At 41.6% G+C, this 21,971-nt stretch overlaps 1 protein-coding gene across 1 annotated transcript in view; it reads left to right on the forward strand.

Moving 5' to 3' along the window:
• The first annotated feature begins 891 nt into the window (after positions 1 to 891).
• Positions 892 to 21,971, forward strand: part of Col8a1 (collagen type VIII alpha 1 chain) — a 128,037-nt gene continuing 106,957 nt past the window's right edge. The window contains exon 1 of the mRNA XM_075961831.1: positions 892 to 1,738. The gene's annotated coding sequence lies outside the window, so the exon portion shown is untranslated. The remainder of the gene's footprint in view (positions 1,739 to 21,971) is intronic.

A 21,971-nucleotide genomic window follows, 5' to 3' on the forward strand; every position in this document is an offset into this window, starting at 1 on the left:
AAAAAAAAAAAAAAAAAAAACTAAGTCCAGTGTAAACTTAGCACACGTGGCGGCAGGTAATATTATTATCCCAATGGCACGCACCGGTTTTTTCTTAATAGATTCTTTGAAAATTCTTTCTTACACTATGGACCTTAGCTAGGCCGGTGGCTCTTAATGGAAAGACGATTTTTGCCCCCACAGAATCATATGGTTAAGTCCTAAGGCATTTTTATTTTGTTTTGTTTACACACCTGGGGGAAGGAGACTGCAGGCCAGGTGAGCGGTCCAGCAGCTTCCTGTGAGAAGAGGCTGAGGGAACTTAGTGCCCAACACTCTGTAATTTGCTGGAAAGGTCCCCAGGACCACAAGTCCTAAGCTCCCCGCGCTGCGCGTTGAGGAGCGCAGGAGTTTGTAAACACCATAGCTGGGGCTCGACCTGTTGCTAGCTTAAGCTCACTAGACAGTGAGAGAGAAAACAGCACCGCAAGGAACAGACCCTTCCCCTGGAAATCCGGGTGAACACTGGTCTCATATATGTGTGCGGGTTCTCCCAGGCTATCCATCTGAGTACTCATATCAACATCTCTAAGTCTAAAGTTCTTATTTAAGACGCTTTGATTCCTTTCGTGGCAAAAAAAAAAAAAAAAAAAAAAAAAAAAAAAAAAAAAATCGAACTTGGGCTGGGAAGTGAGTCACCGCTCAGCAGCGAAAGGACCTTGTTTTTCTTTCTCTGAATATATTTCTTAATAACTTCAGCATGACCCTTCGCACTTGCTGGTTAAATCCTCTTAATGCTTACAACAAGCGGAGAAACAGCTATGACACCGTTTTTCAATGGCTAGCTACGGAGAGTTTTTTAAATACTGAAAATAACCAGAGGACAGCAAGCCCTGGCATCTATGTTACATAAGCAGATGTTGAAGAAACGGGCTGGTGCGGAGCTGTCTCTGCAGATGGACCTCACAGCTGCGCCAGTCTCGGGAGCGGCCTGGATGCAGCACACTTAGAAGAACTTTCTGTGGAAGGAGCCTGGCAGGAGTGAGGAGGGGTGGGCCGGGCTGCAGCAGCCAGCTCCCAGGAGCAGGGCGCCTGGGGCTCCCGGGGCCCATCCCCTCCCACCGCTGTCTGGGCGCAGCCTGCACGTCGAGTCCTCACCACCACCACCCCCATCTTCGTCGCTCTGCCTCGCTTTGGAAGGAACCCTTCAGTTCTCCTTGGCCCGTTACTTGGCTTTTCGATCACAGGGAAAACACCTTAATTAGTGACAGTCGCTCACGGTTTCCCTCCCTGCCAAAAATATCACGCAAAACTGGAAAACAATCTAGTACCTGTCCCATCTTTCAGAATCAGATCCCCATCTCTCTTCTCCTCTACCGCTACTTGGCTCCCAGTTCCCAAAATCCATTCATTTCCTCCCCAACCTTCTGTAGTCTCTGCCTTTCTTTACTTTTTTTTTCCCACCTCTGTTTCCACTCCTGTCTCCGCCCTCCCACGTCCCTGACTCTCCCCACTCCGGCAAGCTCCGGTCTCTACCCTCTCTGCCCCTCCCCAGACAAGTGTCCGACTCCACGGGGGCAGCCGGCCCGCCGCCGGCCGCCGGGCTCAATCTCTGCCCACCTACTGTGAGGAGCAGCTCCGCCCACCTGTCCATAAAAGCCAAGTGCAAGTTACCCGCAGAGCGCAGAGGATCAGAGCCCTTCCTCGGTCCTCTCCGTGGGAGCCCGAATCCCTGTCTCCCAGATCTTAGGAGCTCAAGGTAAGATAACCTTTCTAGGAGCAGCTGACCTACAGGAGGTTGCTGCCCGGAGTGAGTCGCTTCTGGTCAACAGGCTGAGAGCTGATTCATAAGGATGCTGGGATGAACAGTGAGTTTCTTAACTAGTAACTGGTTTGAAAACAAACTTCTGTTTGAACAGTAAAATGAAAATTCCTTTTTGGCAGAAACAACAGCCTTTCTATTACAAAAATCTTTTCTTTTTTTAAGTCACCCTCCCCTGCCTCCCTGGTCTGTCTGACTGTTGCTGAGGTTAAATGTATCTCTGTAAGGTGTTATGCTTGTGGTTTTGATGGCAAATATTTCACATATCAGTAGAGGCAGGGAAAACCGTCCCGTTGTCAAAAACGCACTTTAAAGGAGCACAATTAGTTTTCTAAAAATAGCACAGCCAAAAGGTCTGCTGACGATTTTGCGGGGTTTTCCAAACCCCCAAGACAGCTTCCGTGGGTCCTTTAAGAAGTATCTTTTCAGGTTTAACTGCTTGGAAAAAATGATGTGAACCGGTGCCCTTTGCCTGGGGACAGTAATCAGGTGGCTGGTAGATAGGAAAGAACAAATCCCAGTTTACAAGCTGGGGCAGGAGGAGCCAATGCAGGGCTACCTTTCCAGAACATCCCCAAAGGAGACATGCGTGGAGACGAAGGAAGCACAGGAGAGAACTCCGTGACAGCTATACACACCTAAAACATAAAGTGTTTCAATATGCTTCTCAGAGAAGCATGCAAGCCAGATTACACCGTTCTTCCTGGGCAACAGACTGATGTATAGAGGGACCCGCCAGGAAGACGTCAGATGGAGCTTTTCATCCTTCCCATTCCCTCTGCTCTCCTGTAGCAAATGAAAATCTGCCTGGTTAGTGACTGACTCCCCCAGAGCTCTCCAGCAGGGAGAAGACCTTGGGTGTATGGGTGGGTGGGTGGCAGAGGTGATGGGTGGGTGGGTGGGGATTGATCTGTTCTTCTTCCAGAGTGCCCTGCACCTGTGAGAGGAAAAAAGAAACGAGACAGTGACTTCTGTAAGAACTTGGGCCATGAAGTTTGCCACCATACTCTGTGGGTTTTGTGGGATGAAATACTGTCACGTGGAGAAAAGCCCTCTTCAAGGGTTCCATCTGGGGAACTGCCGAAGGCTGCACTTGGAGGAGACAAGCCTGGGCTGCCAGTCAGGAAACCAACCCACTATTTCAGCCCTTAAGGTTCTTAAAGGGAGAGAACTGTTTACACTTTCATGCCTGTTCGTTGTATGTTGTTTCACATGGAAAGGAAATTTCAGTACATATGTAAAACACCTCCCTATTAAAGAAACACAAGACTTGGGGTCTTTCTAAACATTCTCCTTAGCTTTCAGATATCAAAGGAAATAACAAAAATGATTTAAAAACTGTTTCAGATAGAAGGGCGTCAATACCACTCTTCCAGTGAAGTAGTTACATGTGGAGCATTCTGTCATGTTACAGGGTTTTTTTTTTCCAAGTGGAAAAATACTGCAGAGTGTATCCTTTAAGATAATGATATAAAATTACTCTTGGCCAAGATAATATGTGACCTGTGCATATTAAAATACCTTTATCTCTAGCCACAGTGCAATACACTTGCTTTATATCTAACATGAGCAATCAACCATGTCAAGACAAAGGTATGAGACAAAGCCAAACCAAGTATTTGGTACACTCAAGTTAATTCCTCCTTTAGGGTGCCCAGCACCATCAGGGTAAAAAGATATTCCTTTACTCCACTGCTCTCCCTCATCAAAGTTAACTGCTCTAAGGGGCAAACCCTTGGATGACAGACCTCTGTTAAAGCTGTATTTGAGGGCTTTAATTATTCTCTGAAGGTTTGCTTCTGCTCTCCCCTGACAGTCTGGGCAGACCAGTTAAGAACAAAAAAAAAAAAAAAAAAAAAAAAAAAAAAAAAACAGTTCAACAGTAACTGCCTTCCCTGTGTGCTGTGAGGTTTGACCCCCTTAACTAAGTAGTAAGAGCATCTTGGACTGTTCATGCTGTAAACCTCCCAGGGGGCATCAACAGTCAAAAGGAGTCTTTCCATAGGGTACGTACTGAGTACAACGGCACATTACCTATTATGACTTTAGAAAAATCAGTGGCGAGATATTATTTAGCTATCCTAATATCACCCCTTCTGCACAGAAAGTCAAAGGACAACCCAAGCCTCTTCTTCCTGTGTGTGGTCATACCCAGCCCACGTCACTGCAGCAGGCTACTGATAACTCCCTAAAAGTAAACAAGAGGGGGTGTTCATCCATCAGAGACACCCAAAGTGTGCCCTTCAGATTCTGAATGCCTGCCCCACTTGGAGAAATGCACGTTTTAGATTTCTTTTCCTATTTATGAATAAATAAAGTAGCTGCATGATCAGAAGGCATATGTTACTTTATTTTTATTTATAAAGAAAAGAATAAAGGTCGGGAAAGTAAAATCAACCAAAACTGAGAGGGAAGCTGCGAGAATCATTAGACATTCACTAAGAGAAGAGAATGGTCCCCATCTGCTTTCAAACACGACCTCTTATTTATGCAGAATTATGGAGGCTGAAGAAGAGCAGAAGCGTCTGCTCTTGAGCTTCTCTTTGAATTTCTTTCCTAGTCGGTAAGAGCACTGCCACTCAGAATGTAAGAAGATCTCTACTACCTTCCTCCTGAGTCTTCCTTCTCCTCCAGAAGACAGCAGCGTGGCTCTAAAACCTGAAGTGACTTCAGGTGTACCCACTTCAGACTCACAGGGATTTTGCCAGTTCTATTTTTTTCAAGCTGTATTGTGCATATGAAACACCACGTTTTCATCTTATGTTGGGGGCACCTTCAAAACCTGAAGGCGACAGTGTTAAGTGAATGTTTTCAAGTTAGGGGTATCAATTACTCCTCTTTAGTACGGCAGCTTAAAGAATGACGAAGACTTCCAGTCTCTGCTTCTCCAAGTGACTCTGGAGAAACATATCTTAGTATGTCCTTCCACGTCCCCTTGTGTACATAATTTAAAGAAAGTACAGACCGATCCTGAGGTTTGGGAGCAGCCTTACAAAATGAACTGTTCTGTTGAGTAGAGTAGAAGATGGGAAGAGTTAAGAGGACAGTGAATGTCTCTGGAATGTAGAGAATCTTCCTCTTAGCATTGTGCTAATGGGTATCTTTTGATACGTAAGGCGTCTAGTTGCGGGGGGCTCGTGGTGGGGGGGTAGGGAGGCTGCTCACAGGTCGTTATCAAATACTAAGGACATAATCATATTCATCATCATAATGAAATTAATAAACTATCTTAAGATTTTCGAATTAACTGCAGTTTGCACCCCACAGTCCTAAAGCAGAGCTTTGCTGGTCCCCTTCCCTTTGTGGAGAGATGAAGATGACTGAAAGGTAGGGGAGTTAGCCACACTTCAGTACCAAGAGGGAACCTTTGGGTCAGAGGCTGCAGCGTGGCTTCAGTAACTCTGTCGTCTAAGGGCGGAGGCCCTGTATGAAAAATGAAAGGGGTCCCTGGAGTCTGGAATATCTCCAGTCTGGAAGCCCTGTGTACCCCAGTCCAGGAAGCCGTTGATGCTGCATCAGATCAAACTGAAGTAAGTAAAACAAACCCACTCCCCCAAACTAATCACAGTGTCATCACCTAAAATACTATCCAATACCGCTAGCTCAATTGGCAGGAGCCCCCCCACCCCTGTGAAGCCACTTGAGGAGCTTTTATAAGACACTTGCTTCCCCTGTTCTTCCTGGAAAACGCAGCCAGCCTCCTGCTGCAGCTATAGTCAACCATCCCTGGCTGCCACTGGCATTGCTTCTCCCATAGAAGGGGTGTCCTGCACCGTTACAGAGGATGGCATTCATTCTTGGGGTTTTTCTCATTGCTGCAAGTCTCCTCATACTTCTTTTAAACAGACTATAAATGTTGACTCCATCAAGTCAGAAAGTTTTATAGTTTTCTAAACTTTAACTTATATGCATGGATGAAAAGTCATCAAGAATTACTTTGGGCCTCCAGCAAATTACTTGAGGTGAGTTTTGGGGAACTTTTATTTTTCCAGTAAGTTCAAACTTCTGGAAGGTTAGTAAAGAACTCAGACAATACAAATAAAATTCCTGGAAGGGACTTTGAGCCTAATTTCAACTAAAAGTTCATGTTAGAGATGGAAAAGGTCAGAAACATTGATGTCATTCACAAGGACACCAGATGAGTATAGCAAGCTGGGGCACAAAGGGACAAAACTCCCTAGCCAGTTCTATATCTTGAATAACTGGTGCTTCTTCCCGCTCAACGGGAATCTGGGGTGTCCCTAACTGTTCTGAGTAGCCTGTAAGAACTTAGCATGGGGCTCTCAGTTGGGGGGAAGTTTAGGATACAGCTATAGCTCTACTAAAGAATGTGTCTAAGAGATATGAAATGACCCGCACAAACATCTTTGAGATTACTGATTATTAACATCACAGGAAACTTCATTGCCATTTTCCATGGCAGAATCTGAAATATACTAGCTGGTTGGTAATTCTGTGTTGAGTTTGGGAGTAAGTGAATAGGGGAAAAAAGTTAAACAGAAAATATTCATTACTTTCAGCTCCTATGAAAGACCCGTATGTAGTCTTAGGGACATAGAAGTACTCAAATTCCGAATGTATCAAGCTTAGGGTTTCCTCTTATCTTATGGAATGTATGATCTCATAACCTCATAACCTCATGGATGGCTGGTAAATCACCTTGTCTGAAGAACTGGGTAATTTTTCCTACTTTTACCTGTGCTCTAGAATTATATTTCTGTAACATGCTTAAAAGTTAGTTTCAATATTTACATGGAAAAAGAACACTGAGTAATTATTTGCAATAATACTTATTTGAAATAATATTCTTTATACTGTTCCCTCCCAAAAGACAATGTGTTATCCGTTGATTCTGTCCTTCCCCAGTTCTTTAAGGAGAGGAAAGGCAAATGCACACAACAACCAATCAGAGAAACGGTGGATCCACAGTGACAGGAGGGTACAGGCCTGAGGTGTGTGGAGACAGAAGGAAGAAATCCAGGAGCCAAGAGTGTAGTGAGAGAAAGGCACAGCCCCAAGCGTTCACACTTGTGGTGTGGAAGAGGGGGAAGCTCCAGAGCAGTTTGGAGAACTGAACTACAGATATCTGTGGCTGTCTGTCCAGTCCCTCTGGAGATGAACTGTCTATACTAGTATTCTTTAGGTATAGTGTCATTTGAGGTCTGGGCACACAGAGAAGACTTAGAAGCCTTTAAACTCTTGCTTACCTTTTCCTTCAACTGGGGAAAGAGCCTGGTTTGACCTCACTTTAGACTTAACACTGACCCAGGGTAGTAACTTAATGGGTGTCAAGGCATCAAAATTTTCTCTGCTGAGATAATACAATTATTAGTAACGCATAAAGTTACCCCACCAAACAATACTATGAAGATAGAAAAGAACATTCTTATGTCACTTACTAGAAACACTTCACACTGAATCAGTGGACAGATATTACTCCACTTGCCTCTTCAGTTAACTCTGAGCATGCCTGCCAACTGTTTGCCTGCCTTTGACACAGCAATTATCTTCTGAAACTGATTTATTGTATGTTAAAAAATCTACGCGGTCAAAGTTTAAACATTGTACAAACATTCCTTTAAGTCTTTTCTGAAGAGTGCCTCTCCTGCGCACCCCATTGATGTGTTGGCACAGGGTATTTAGGCATTGGGTCATTGAAGTGCAGAGACTACGATTAATCATGTCGTGGGCTCTAACTAAATAGGCCTGGGTGTGGGTGTCCGCTTTTGGCTTCTCCAGGCAATAGCATGTATCCAATTTGTTGAGGAGCTTCTCCGGTCCCTTCTGTTAATTAGATAAAACAGCTGTTTTTTGTGAAAATGTGTGTCAGTGAATAATTGAGCTAATTATTGCTGGTTTATGCGGAGCTTTTCCTCCCTGACCACAGAGGGGTTAAGTCTCACTGCCTTCGGTTCTCTGAGATGACCTCAAATCTTCAAGAACTAAGCAAAGAACATGTGGATGGGATAGCTGAAACACATTTGCCAGCCACTATCCCTTTAATTTTCTATTCCTCCCATTAGCTTATACCCTCTAATAGTAAATCTAAATTTGCTTCATAAATTCAAAATGTCAACTGTACATTGCTATATTTTTATATACATAGCTATTTTGTGTTTGCCCAATCTTAAAGTCTAGAGTCATAATGCTAACAATATCAACCCAAATGTGTGGTTGCCTTTGGTTTTGGGGTTTTGGTTTGTGTTTGTTTGTTTGACCAGACATAAAATAAGGCCAAGAAGTTAAGAAAGAGGGACACTAGTGGAGCTAAGAATTTGTGACCAAAATTGTTGAGGTTGAAAGAGTGAGACAAGAAAATGGGTCTTCAGCAAAATACACTATTGTATCCTCAGCCCCTACTTTAAAAATGACAGACCCAGGGTCCTAGTTCCCTTTATTATAACCCTTCATGGCCCTATGAGTAGATGGGGGAGTTGCTTACCAGTAGGGGGAGCCAGTTTGCTGATTGTCTGGAAAAGACATCAGCGACCCGAGGGGATCTTAAGAGTTAAGATTTTTCTGAGCAGAGTTAAGAATCTGTTGTAACCAGTGGCTAGAATGTCCTTTGCATTGTTAGTTTTCTTTTCTCTCTCTCTTTTTTTTGAACCTAATTTAAGCCTCTAAGAATAAATCATTCACTTCTCAGCAATGCCAGAAATGTCCAGGCTTGCAGAAGTTTATTTGAAAGAAAACCAACACAGTCTTAGAAAATGTTCTTTCCAAGGCCACCACCAGCCAAGACTAAATCTAAATGCTCAATTCAGTAATAAACAAACGCCAGCAGCTGATGATCAATGAGAAACTGGCCGAGAGGGTAGGAAAGGTGCCATGACGAGGCCTACCCCTGCTGCAAGGGAGCTGGAAGAGAAAAGACAAAAAATAGGCTAGCCAAGCGTCTCCAACCAAGATAGCCCAGAAGCACTCCCCTCCTTCTGGATCTCCCCAGGGAGCAGCCAAGGTCTTGCCTAGACTGAAGTGAATGCCTTGTTGAACATTTCCACTGCACAGCTGTGGGGAGATGACTTGTTAAGACTTGAGATGCTTGCGTAATTCATAACCCTTTGGGGGATAGAGATCAATTAGGATGGGGGGGGGGGGGAATCCTTGGCACGCCAGGTAAAGGGTACTTGCTTTGTAAAACTTATGACATTTGCAGGAAAGCAAAATAATCCTCTCGCTAAGTGTGATGTCACCAGAGTTGAAGCTATGACAGTGGTATGTGTGTGACTCGAGAATTCACCTTCCCAGATAGTCTTCAGTATTTTAATCCCTAAACCACCTTGACTCCCTGGGGCCCAATGCAAACCACTTAACCATCTATGTGCTCTGGTTTATTTATCTTCATCTTACAATGTATTGTAAGTAGCAATGCTGCCAGACCATGGGTTGCCAGAGCTATTTATTCAGAATGCTGACTGGATGGCACACATAGCTCCTGGGAATGGCTTGTGACATTTATGGAGAGCCAGTCAACATAAGATAGACTTTCAAGTAGGTGTGTCTTCTTCCAAGATAGAGCAAGAGTATTTTTCTTTCTTAGAATGCAGAGGGAATTAGCAACTGTAACAGGAAGGCAGACAAGGCCAAGGGTAAGTGAAAAGAGAAAAATAATGACTAAGTTATAGTTTAAAGAGTTTTGAAAATTCTATATATTTACCAAGTGATGTTTAATCACCTGCCAAAGGGGACTTTCACAAGAACTGATTTTTAAAAATTGCATTTCTTTAGCCAGCGGTGGTGGTAATCACCTTTAATCCCAGAACTCTGGAAGCAGAAGCAGATAGATCCCTGTGAGTTTGAGGCCAGCCTAGTCTACAAGAGCTAGTTCCAGGACAGACTTGAAAACTACACAGAGAAACCCTGTCTCAAAAAAAAAAATAAAAATGATACTTTTTATGGGTGGGAATTAATAACTGTTGAAACAGAGAGACGGCTCAGAGAGTAAAAGCCCCTGGCACCATGCCCAAGTACCTGAGTTCAGTCTCCAAGACCCACATGGTGGAAAGAGAAAATGAACTTCCACAAATTGTCCTCTGACCTTTACATGCAGCCTATGACACACACACACACACACACACACACACACACACACACACACACACGACACAAAAGGAATTAAAATAAAATAAAAAATAACTAACATGTTATATAAAATTTGTATCTCTTCTTGTCCACACTTGCTAAAGTGAATTTTAAATAATTGCTACAAGGGACATAAAAGGGCATTTAATTAGTATTTGATCTTGAGTCTCTTCTACTTTAAAATAACTCTGGGGTTTTAGTATTCTATAGAAGAGTTTGACGACAGTTTGGCAATCACTTCCCACTTCATTATTTTAAGATCTGCTGCAATAAGGTGTTAGCAGTATTGCTTGTTATTGTGTAATATACGCTGAGTGGGTATTGCTTTAACAAGCCATGAGTAAGGAACCATGCCAGGATGCTAAATCTCTAGGGAAACAACACGATGAGATGCCTTGGTCTGGACATCAGTTCTTCATAGTAAAATAATCCCAACAGCAGAAATGGTACAGTTACCCATGCTCTCGGTTCTTCATAATAGAGCAATCTCAACAGCAGAAATGGTACAGTTACCCATGTTCTCAGTTCTTCATAATAGAGCAATCACAACAGCAGAAATGGTACAGTTATCAATGCTCTCGGTTCTTCATAATAGAGCAATCCCAACAGCAGAAAAGCTACAGTTATCCATGCTCTCGGTTCTTCATAATAGAGCAATCACAACAGCAGAAATGGTACAGTTACCCATGCTCTCAGTTCTTCATAATAGAGCAATCACAACAGCAGAAATGCTACCAGTTATCCATGCTCTCGGTTCTTCTATTAGAGCAATCCCAACAGCAGAAATGCTACAGTTATCCATGCTCTCGGTTCTTCATAATAGAGCAATCCCAACAGCAGAAATGCTACAGTTATCCATGCTCTCAGTTCTTCATAATAGAGCAATCACAACAACAGAAATGCTACCAGTTATCCATGCTCTCGGTTCTTCTATTAGAGCAATCCCAACAGCAGAAATGCTACAGTTATCCATGCTCTCGGTTCTTCATAATAGAGCAATCCCAACAGCAGAAATGGTACAGTTATCCATGCTCTCGGTTCTTCTATTAGAGCAATCCCAACAGCAGAAATGCTACAGTTATCCAATGCTCTCGGTTCTTCTATTAGAGCAATCCCAACAGCAGAAATGCTACAGTTATCCATGCTCTCGGTTCTTCTATTAGAGCAATCCCAACAGCAGAAATGGTACAGTTACCCATGCTCTCGGTTCTTCTATTAGAGCAATCCCAACAGCAGAAATGGTACAGTTACCCATGCTCTCGGTTCTTCTATTAGAGCAATCCCAACAGCAGAAATGCTACAGTTATCCATGCTCTCGGTTCTTCATAATAGAGCAATCACAACAGCAGAAATGCTACAGTTATCCATGCTCTCGGTTCTTCTATTAGAGCAATCCCAACAGCAGAAATGCTACAGTTATCCATGCTCTCGGTTCTTCATAATAGAGCAATCCCAACAGCAGAAATGCTACAGTTATCCATGCTCTCGGTTCTTCATAATAGAGCAATCACAACAGCAGAAATGCTACAGTTATCCATGCTCTCGGTTCTTCTATTAGAGCAATCCCAACAGCAGAAATGGTACAGTTACCCATGCTCTCGGTTCTTCTATTAGAGCAATCCCAACAGCAGAAATGGTACAGTTATCCATGCTCTCGGTTCTTCTATTAGAGCAATCCCAACAGCAGAAATGCTACAGTTATCCAATGCTCTCGGTTCTTCTATTAGAGCAATCCCAACAGCAGAAATGCTACAGTTATCCATGCTCTCGGTTCTTCTATTAGAGCAATCCCAACAGCAGAAATGGTACAGTTACCCATGCTCTCGGTTCTTCTATTAGAGCAATCCCAACAGCAGAAATGGTACAGTTACCCATGCTCTCGGTTCTTCTATTAGAGCAATCCCAACAGCAGAAATGCTACAGTTATCCATGCTCTCGGTTCTTCATAATAGAGCAATCACAACAGCAGAAATGCTACAGTTATCCATGCTCTCGGTTCTTCTATTAGAGCAATCACAACAGCAGAAATGCTACAGTTATCCATGCTCTCGGTTCTTCATAATAGAGCAATCCCAACAGCAGAAATGGTACAGTTATCCATGCTCTCGGTTCTTCATAATAGAGCAATCCCAACAGCAGAAATGCTACAGTTATTCACACTCTCGGGCTCTTGCACTCTTTTCCCCTCTCTGTCTCTCCCTCTTTTCCTTCCACCATCCCTCCCTCCTTCTCTAGTTCCCTGTATTGCTTTTATTCCTATCAAAACTAAAGTCCTGAATATATTGAAATTGTCTTTTCCTTCTCTTTGAATTTTCATGTCTCAGTATTTTGTTTCAGAGGCCTGGCCAATGGTGAGTGATGAACTTTATAACCAAGGCACTTAGATATTTTAGTTCATCAGTTTCTGAGCTGACAGTCTGTCTCATCTTTATCATCACTAGTCGTCTGAGATTAGGCAGATTTACTCTCATCATTTGCATTCATACTATCAATAGGGAACCAATTTCAACAATTCAAAGATACATGTTGATGTTCAAGTACAACTTACTATCTCTGGGACTACTGAGTTTATGTAAGACACTCGGACTTGCCACCTTGTAAACTTCTCTATTTCTCTTAGAGCGTTAGGAATTCCCTTGGCCCTCACAAAGTTAGCATATAGAGGCCAGTATACCCAAACATGGCAATTAAGCACCCTTTCATCAAGCAAATAAGTAACTCACAGTCATCCAAGAGAAAAGAAAGAGCAATCCCATCATTCACAGTTACCCGATTAGATGCTTTAAGGCCAGGTGTGGCAGTGCACACCTGAGTGTCCCAGCACTCAGGGGACAGAGGGTGGTGGATCTCTGAGTTCAAGGCCAGCCTGGTCTACAAAGCAAGTTCTAGATAGCTAGGGCTACACACACACACACAAAAAAACTCATCTCACAAAAAGGAAAAAGGAAGAAAGGAAAGAAGGAAGGAAGAAAGCAAGGAAGAAAGGAAAGAAGGAAGGAAGGAAAGAGAAAGGAAGGAAGGAAAAGAAAGAAAGAAAGAAAATAAGAAAATAAGAAAGAAAGAAAGAAAGAAAGAAAGAAAGAAAGAAAGAAAGAAAGAAAGAAAGAAAGAAAGAAACCCATGCTCTAAGTTATCTAGCAAAGGAGGCACTGGTCCTGTTACCTCTCTGTTCCTCATATCCCAACTTAATCAAGAAGAAAACAGAGCATCCACTCAATTAAGCAAAGCAATTTGCCTAGTGCCACACAGCTTGGAAACAGCAGAGTCAGTATGACCTTGTAGGTCCCACTGCAAAGCCTGTCCCTGAACTGTTTCTCCTTGTTGTTTCTAAAAATGTCCGATCCTCAAAGGGAGAGACAATCTCCTGCACCCTGGGACAGTGCCTCTGACTCATAAAGTGAGAGGATTCCAGTGGCCCTGTTCCTAGACACTGCTGACTGGCTCTGTTTCTTGTACAACACTGGGATTTTAATTTATTTTTCTTTTTTGTATTTTTTCTTCTCTAAAAACATGTTGCAATTCCAGAGCCAAAACGTAAGGGTTTTGTAATTAGAAAGGAAAAAGAGGAGGGGGGAGGAACTTATCATTTCTCCCTGGGGTAACTTTGGAGAGTTAAATTTTCTCCAGCAGTTCCCTCCATGTGATTGACTTCAGGTCATCTGTAGCCGTCATTCAGCACAGGAGAGTCTAACATGCCATTTCTAAGGCAATAGAAATTCATGAGATTATATGAGAAACAGACTGCAACAAAAGCACTTTCACATGTTCTGCCAACTTGAGTGTGTCCCCAGATCATTTTCCCTGGAGTTGCTTTTACTACAATCTGTAACCAGACGGTGCGAGTCAAGAGCATATAGATGACTCTCCATGCCGTTTGAGTCATCTAGAGAAGCAGCCACGATCGCTGGTCCTGCTGTTCAGCCTGTAGTTAGAGTGACACAGACAACAGGGTGCACCAAGCCTTCCTTTGTGATTCACAAGAGAAACATAGGGAGACATCCAGCATCTTAGATCTTTTCCAGGCCGCATTCTGATATACTGACCTTGTTTTTGTCTTTCACTCTCACTCTGGGATTGAAGTATTCTTTCACTTTATTGATTAGATTTATTTATACTGCCCTTCCAAGATTCAAGTCATGTCTTCACTCTGCAGACCAGACACGTCTGCATTCAGTCTACTCAGGTTGACCTATGTAGCTCCCCATGCTCTTTGGTACGTTGAGTGCAGCTTGGCACCAGGCTCATTATCACACGATAATGCTGATCCCCATTTATGCGTCTACCTCCTTGCAGAAGGATTCATGTCTAATTAATCTCTGCACCCTCTGTGCATTCCATGTGAGAGAACTTAGTAAATATAAGGGAAATAAAGAAACCAGAAAGGGGTAATAAAGTAAGCTGCACAGTAGATGACAAGACTCTAAGTGCACATTTTTCTACCCTTACAAATTCTTCTAAAAAGATGCAATTAGTATGAGTCTTTGAAACCATGATATAATCAATATAGGCAAGATTATTTGATATAATCACTATAGGCACGATGGAAACGGCTTCCATCCCACAAAGTCCTTGACAGTCAAGTCTGTCATCCTGTCCTTCCACCCAGTCCCTCACAAGTTTCTAGCAAGAATTTGAACTGAACCAGATGGTCTGAGTTTTTTTTAATATTTCTTTTAGTTTCCTTCGCTAAAAATGTAAAGCTCTCATTTTTTTTTTACCTGTCAACACAGTCATATGTCTTCATCTTATTAATTAAAGACTTTCTACATTTTTTGCTTACATTCATCTTTTCTGGTTCTAAACTGACGGTTACTGCAAATGTCAGTAACATGTTTCCCCAGCACAGTTTTGGCAGGGGCGTTTGACAGAATTTCCACAATGTTAGAAATCTGCATCTGAGCTGTCCAGTGTAATAGACACCACTCAGGTATGGAGAGCTACTACACAGTTGAAGTGAACCTAACATAATAGATGTGTTGAATTATTTTCTTTTATTCTTTACTTTGGTTAAGTTTTTGTCAACCTGACACAAACTAGAATTATCTGAGAAGAGGGATATCAGTTGAAAAAGCACTTCCATGGTATTAGCCTGCAGGAATGTCTGGAGGGCATTTTCTTGATTAGTGATTGAAGTAGGAGGGTCCAGACCACTGTGGGTGGTGTCACCCTTGGGCAGGTGGTCCTACAATATATAAATAGCAAACTGAGAAAACCAGGGGAAGTAAGCCAGTAAACGGTTTCTCCAGGGTCTCTGTTTCAGTTCCTGACCCCAGGTTCCTGTCCTGCTGCAATTCCAAGTTTGCCTTCCCTTGATGAATGATGACGGGGAATAGGTAAGCCAAATAAATGTTTTCCTTTTTTCCCAAGTTGCTTTTGGTCAGGGCGATTACCACAGCAAAAAAAGAGCAAATTAGAACAATGTCTCTAATTGTAAACTTAGTAGCCACTTGTGACTAGTGACTCCTGTGTGAAACAGCACAGAATAGTTCACTTCTCATGCCTTATGCCACGCAGTCTTTTGTAAGAATGAACACTATGGAAATAAAAGCTAAATAAGACATGCTTTTCTTCATTCCCAATGAATAATTGTGACGGCAGTAATCTTTATCAAATATGACTTGATTCCTGGGTGTGTCTATAACTCTCATCAAAAATTTCACCTCTGTAGTTTATCAAGGTTGTGTCTTGAACAAACAAAATGAGATGTGGAGTAATTTAAACTGAATGAAGACACACAATAACCCCTCCTAGCTTCATCTCCTTTTCCTTCATGGGAAAGGGTGGTTTTAATACCTACTGAGGTACTCAACTACTTCAGTCTTCAACATGACCCTTTCTGCAGAGAACAACTGATCCTGGGTGTCTGAAAGAAGGATAGCTAGCAGCGTCTTGCATTTCTTCACTCTCTGAGACCTCACTTTCTGAAGGAAAGTAGTTCTTTTTCATGGATTTTCCCAGAGCCAGCAGGGCAGAGGAGGTAGTGTGTCCATGGAATTTGGCAATGATGTGGCCCTGGCACTAACTGGCTCACTGAGGGCCCTTCAGGAATCCCTCGTGCCAACACACCAACCATGCAATACAAAGTCTGTGTTGGGCAAAGCCAAGAACAAACTGATCACGCTGTCTGGCTGCAGAAAAGAGTCTGACTTGTTAATGAGCCTTTCAGAAAATACCTCTAAATGAATCTCTAGTAGCAACAGTGTATAGAGGTGTTTAATGATATCAGATGCCAGCCACACTATATGTGACTCAGCAAAGATCAGGCAGGGACAAAAGAGCCACTGGATAAACCAAGCAATCAGCTGTATCTTCTCTAGTCAGAGCTCAGTTTATTTGGAGTGATTATAAAAACCTTCAATGAAAACTTTTCTAAAATAATAAAAGAAAAGAATTTATCCTGTTATTGTTAACCATCTGACATCACAAAATAATTATGGGTGTGCACTTTCCCCTGCCTTGCAAAATATTTATAAATTGTAGCATAAGCAAACTTTAGAGGCAATGTTAAAGATAGAAATAACATTTAACTTATAAACTTTTAATATCTAGCTATAAAATACTCACCATGTGCTTAATTCACATTTGAATACATATCAATAAAATTCTCATCTGCAAACAGGGGCCAGTGGCTAAAGAAAAGAATCTTTGATTTATTTGCTTCAGAACAAATGTGTTAGAGCTATTTTGTGTTTTACACTTATGAAATTAAATTTATTGCCAGTACATCAGCAAGAGTGTTAGTCAGGCCCTTAACCTGGGAACATTTAGATGTGAAGAAAATCAACAAATAGAAATGACAGTAATAGTTGGTCTTTGTAGAGAAACAATCGATGGCATGTGTTTTGTATCTAATTCTTCATTAGATTTGAGTGGAGAAGCATTTGCCTATTACACACGCTAGATAGAAGACCCTTAGAGAGATAAATCACTCCCCACCATTAGGGGAGTGTTGGAACTCAAGTAGTAGCCTCGCTCACCTCATCTCCAAAGTCTTCTTTCTACTGACCTGAACTGAGTCTTGACTATTTTATCTATGCTGCAGAGCACCCTAGAAGCACAGAAGACCAGCTGCAGTACAGGGAGGACCAGCTGCAGTGCAAGAAGGTCCAGCCGCAGTGCAGGGAAGATGAGCTGCTCTGCAGGGAGTGCCAACCACAGTGCAGGGAAGCAGAAAGTTCTTCAGGGGCTCTTTAAGGGTCAAAATTTCACAATCGCAAAAGTTTTTCCGAAAGCATGGATTTCTGGGTATAAAAGGGCAGACCTCTGATCCTAGCACTAAGGGGCCTAAGGTTAGAGAATCTCCAGCTAGAGATCATCCTAGGCTGCATAATGAAAATGTGGGGAGAGAAGAGATAAACAAGTAATGGCTCTGGAAGCTGTGAACCTCTCTACAATATTAACGCTTCCCATGCATAAACATGGGCAGCCTTTTCATTTTTATCTTCTTCATCAGTTTCTTTCAGAAAATGCTGTGGCATTTTTATTGCAGAAGACTCTCACTTCCTTATTTAATTCTAAGTATTTGGGGAAGTAGGTGCTTTTGTGAATGGGATTGTTTTTACTTTTTTTTTCTCAGCAAATTTGTTAATGTACTAAAGAAACTTATTGTTGGTTGTGGGAAGTTGAGGAAGTCCTGAGTGAATGTATATTGTTGACATGGGCACAGACACATCAAGGACCCAATGCCTCAGACCCATGGGAACAGCAAAGCCTTCTCCCTACAAGTTAGGCTAAGAATTAGCAAACCCTTCCTCTCACGTTGTGCAAACATTGTTAGTATGTGCAAGAAACTGCAGCTTTTTCCTCCCAAACATTTACAATGATTTACATATATGCAACCTGAGACTATTCCCCTACACAGACTTTCTTGCCAACTCCTCTTCCTGTGCTGTCTGTAATAAATTAACAGAAGTTTCTAGGTTGTTACCTAATAGAAGCCACTCCATCAGAAAATGCACAGGCACAGCCCACCTGATCCCAGCTCTTCCGTATCTTCATTCCTTTTATTCTCTTGCAGCCCTTCTAAGGTTTTCAGAACCCACACAGAAGAGGAAGCTACGATTGATATATAGAAAGTATATAGACTTTATTGTTGTTCTTGTATGTTGAATTTTAAATCTATTGTTTTAGTGAATTTGTTTAGTTGCAATAGTCCTCTGGTGAAGTCAGTATACGAAAGAGATATCTGCACATGCATCCCATTATCACAACACTACTCATAACAACTGAGATAGAAGATAAGCATGCCATAGGTATCTTGGTCCCTGTATTTATACACTTATATGGTAACATGCTTTTCCAAATCATATGCATAGTCATTACAGCATTAAATGTAAACTCCTATTTTGCTTGAATTTCATTTTTCTGCAGAAAAGTTTCTAACCTCTTTAGCACCATATATTGATTATCAAGAAATCATTTAATTCAGGCTCCCTCAAGAGAACCACACTAAGAACTCATTGCCTCAATAGGAAATTTGTAAGCTAAAATTAAATGTGTTTTAATTCCCAAAGAAAGTGGAAGGAGAGCTTTAAGAATTTCAAAAACTGCTCCTCAAGTTTGAACCCTCTGCTTGATTGACTAGGACTCCAATCTCAACATCATTTATTCCTTCAACGAATAGCTGTTGGGTACCTGTCACATGCTGAACCCATGCAGACACCATCAAAGTTTGATTTACCTGCACCCATTGCTTATAGCTGCGAGGGACAAGAGCTAATAAAATGCCACTTGGCAAATGAATGCACAAGGAATGTGAGAATGACTCTTAATTCTACAGTATATATTTAATAATAAAAAAATATCAAAATGCTCAGAAAACACAAGACAGTGGTCATTAGTATTTCTATTCATAATCAATCCCAGTAAGTCCTCACTAAGCCTATTCACCTTTCCTTGACCAATAATTCTAACAAGCATGCTTTACTGAGCTCAAAGACCAGAGTGGATCTGAAGAGCATTGGAAGAGGAAGAGGGCTGCAATGCAGATGAGCTGACAAAAAGACAGAACTGTGGAAGCCTAGTCATAAATCAATAGGGGGAAGAAGGGCTAGTGTAGTAATATGGAGCGGCGGCGGGGCTGCATCCCCAACACCCCAGCCGCCTGCTCGGCTAGCTTATGCCCCAAAATAATTACACGGACACTGTATTCTTTTAATCACTGCTTGGCTCATTTCTATCTAGCCTCTTCTCGGCTAACTCTCACACCTGGACTAGCCCATTTCTAATATTCTATGTAGCACATCTAGGTGCGCTTACCAGGAAGATTCTAGCCTATGTCCATCCTGGGTCAGAGCTTCATCGCATGTGTCTGCCTGGGAGCGGGGCATGGCGTCTCTCTTCTGAGGCGTCTGCTCCCGAGAGAAGAGCTGTGGAGTCTGACCTCACTTCCTCTTCCTCCCGGCATTCTGTTCTGTTTACTCCACCTACCTATGTCCTAACCAATAACATGGGCCAAGGCAGTTCCTTTATTAGCCAATGACCTTCCTCCATCAGGCTAGGGTAAGAAGTTCAAAAGCATAGTGGGATTCACTGTGGGGACAATTGTTTGTCTGACTCTAGGAAAACATCACTAATCACAGCTTGTATGAATTCGTTAATTCATTTTAAAATGAGGAAACTATGTATTTTAAATGCATAAAACAAGCATTTTGCATTCTTAAACATGTTAGCTATTAAGAAAATTTTAATTAGGCAAAATGTCTCATTTCCTAAAGAGTCTGGAAACTTGAAGCAACTCTATTGACTTCCCATAAACAAGTATGCGTAAAAATGACGTGAAATAGAACTTGTCTTACGCCACCAAATTTCACCTCCCTGGATTGTAGCATAAGAGATTATTAACTTTGTGTTTGTCCGTTTCCAGTAAAAGCATGATCAAAGGCTTTACCTGGAATTCAAAACCTTGAGTTCATGCTTCTTTTCATAAAATGCAGCTGAGACCATAGAAATTACCTCACTGTGGAGTGTCTCAACGTATCTGTTTGTATAATGAGAAAAACAAAAGCTGGTCTCACAGGAATCCCATGGACTTGGTTCCTATTTCAGAATTTGGAAATGCTTAGCATAAACTCCAATAATGGCCTAGTTTGGGGTTATTATTTTTTTAAGCAAACAGCCCTCAAGAAAAAGATGTAAAGGGAGTCTTTCTTTCCTTTGTTCCTTACAATCTTTCTTTTCCAAAAAACACAACAAAGAAACAAAGAGCCAAATACATTGACTCATGTCTTTTTCTAATAGTGTTGTGGTCAATTTGCTCCTGCATAAAGAAAGTACTTATAAAGCTTTGAACTCTGAGTTCTGGAAGGCCATGAGTGGAAAATGTCTTTAGCAAAGTCAGCCCAATGTGCATTCGAGAGTAAAGCCCACTTGGGCATCCTGGCCCTGCCGAAGTCCTTTTCTGTTGTCTGAGTTTTCTTGAGGAGGGGGAGTTTGAACTTTGCCTTTTAATGGAATTTTGAGTTGGTTTTCCTATATTTTTTTAAAAAGTCTTTACTCATTTAAAGTCATAAGATGGTCTCTCAGCTTGAACTTGCTTTTAGGACATATAGGGAAACCTGATAGGCTCTGTGCCTATAAATAACTGACTCCTTTTAGAGCTCAAGATACATGAGGTTCATTCATAAACTTGAATAGGAACTGAGAGTTTTCACTAGGAGATTTACAATCCTAAAATTAGGTAACAGGCCCAAGGTTAATAGGATGTGTTGTGGCTTTTGTAGAATGTTTCTTCTACAGAGTCTGTCACCACTTAGCATAGTGCATGTTGATATATCTAAGAGATACCAGACTTATCAAGGCTTTATTGTAGTTTCTTGGGTTTCACTTTAATGCTGAAAGCTATTGTCATTCTGAAAAAGGATAGTGTTAGTACATTCCCAAATATTTAGTATCATTCCTGATAAGACTATGTAGCTGTCTCGCCTTATGTTAAGGAATTTGTGTCAGTACTAAAATCTCATCACTGAAAGGTCTGAAAGAGATCTCAAGATGTCTTCTTCTCTCCCACAGAGGAAGAAGCACGCCAGTGCATTATTGCTGGACACACATCCAATCTGCAGTCCTTTCTGCCCTTCATTCTTTCCCTCCTGTTGCAGTGGCGCAGATTTCTCTTCCTAAGGTTTTGCTCTGATCAACTCTGACCCCTCACTAGCATCACCTTTTGAGACTTACTGATCCATAGGCCACATGCAGTGTACTTTCCCAGTATGGATCAGACTGTGATTCACTCTTGTTTCAGTGCTCTCTGAGACAGCTCACAATGCTAAGAATCTAAACTCTGTCTCTGGATATACAAGGCTTTCCACTGACAGCACCTGGTTGTCTTTTCAGCCCTATTCTTTCCCACACTACCTACTGTTACTAACCTAAATATTAGCGACAGTACTTTTTGTTTAGGTTTGTTTATTTACGTGTATGGGTGTTTTGTCTGCATAGATGTGTAAGTAGAGACTGATCGTTCATTCCTGGCCAGACTTGAAATAACCTCACAGAAACTGTATTAATTAAATCACTGCTTGGCCTATTAGCTCTAGCTTCTTATTGGCTAGCTCTTACATCTTAAATTAACCCATTTTTATTATTTTATAATTATACTACAAGGCTGGTGGCCTACCAACAAGGTTTTGACTGGCAGCTCTCCTCTTTCTCCTCTGGCGACTACATGGCGTCTCCCTGACTCTGCTTTCTTTCTCTCTCTATCTATTTGTGTGTATATATATATATATATATATATATATATATATTCTTTTTCAGCATGGCTATGTTCTGTTAAGCAGCTTCTTTATTAACCAATGGTATAGTGGGAAATCCCATATCACCTCTGCTTTTTTGTCTAAATAAAAAGGAAGGTTTTAACTTTAACATAGTAAAATTACATATAATAAAACAGGTTTCAAGCAAGAATTACAGTTACAATATTTATACTTTATCTTTTATTGTAAGTAAGGAAAACTATATTATTACTATCTATTCTTCACCTCCAGCAAAGACTCCAGAGGATATATTATTGCCTAAGTAAACAGGAAGTACATTGTAAGCAACTTCCAAAACTCTAGAATTGACAGAGACATCTCACTGCCTGGACAGT

Source organism: Microtus pennsylvanicus, chromosome 1 (assembly GCF_037038515.1).
Source record: "Microtus pennsylvanicus isolate mMicPen1 chromosome 1, mMicPen1.hap1, whole genome shotgun sequence".
NCBI lineage: Eukaryota > Metazoa > Chordata > Mammalia > Rodentia > Cricetidae > Microtus > Microtus pennsylvanicus.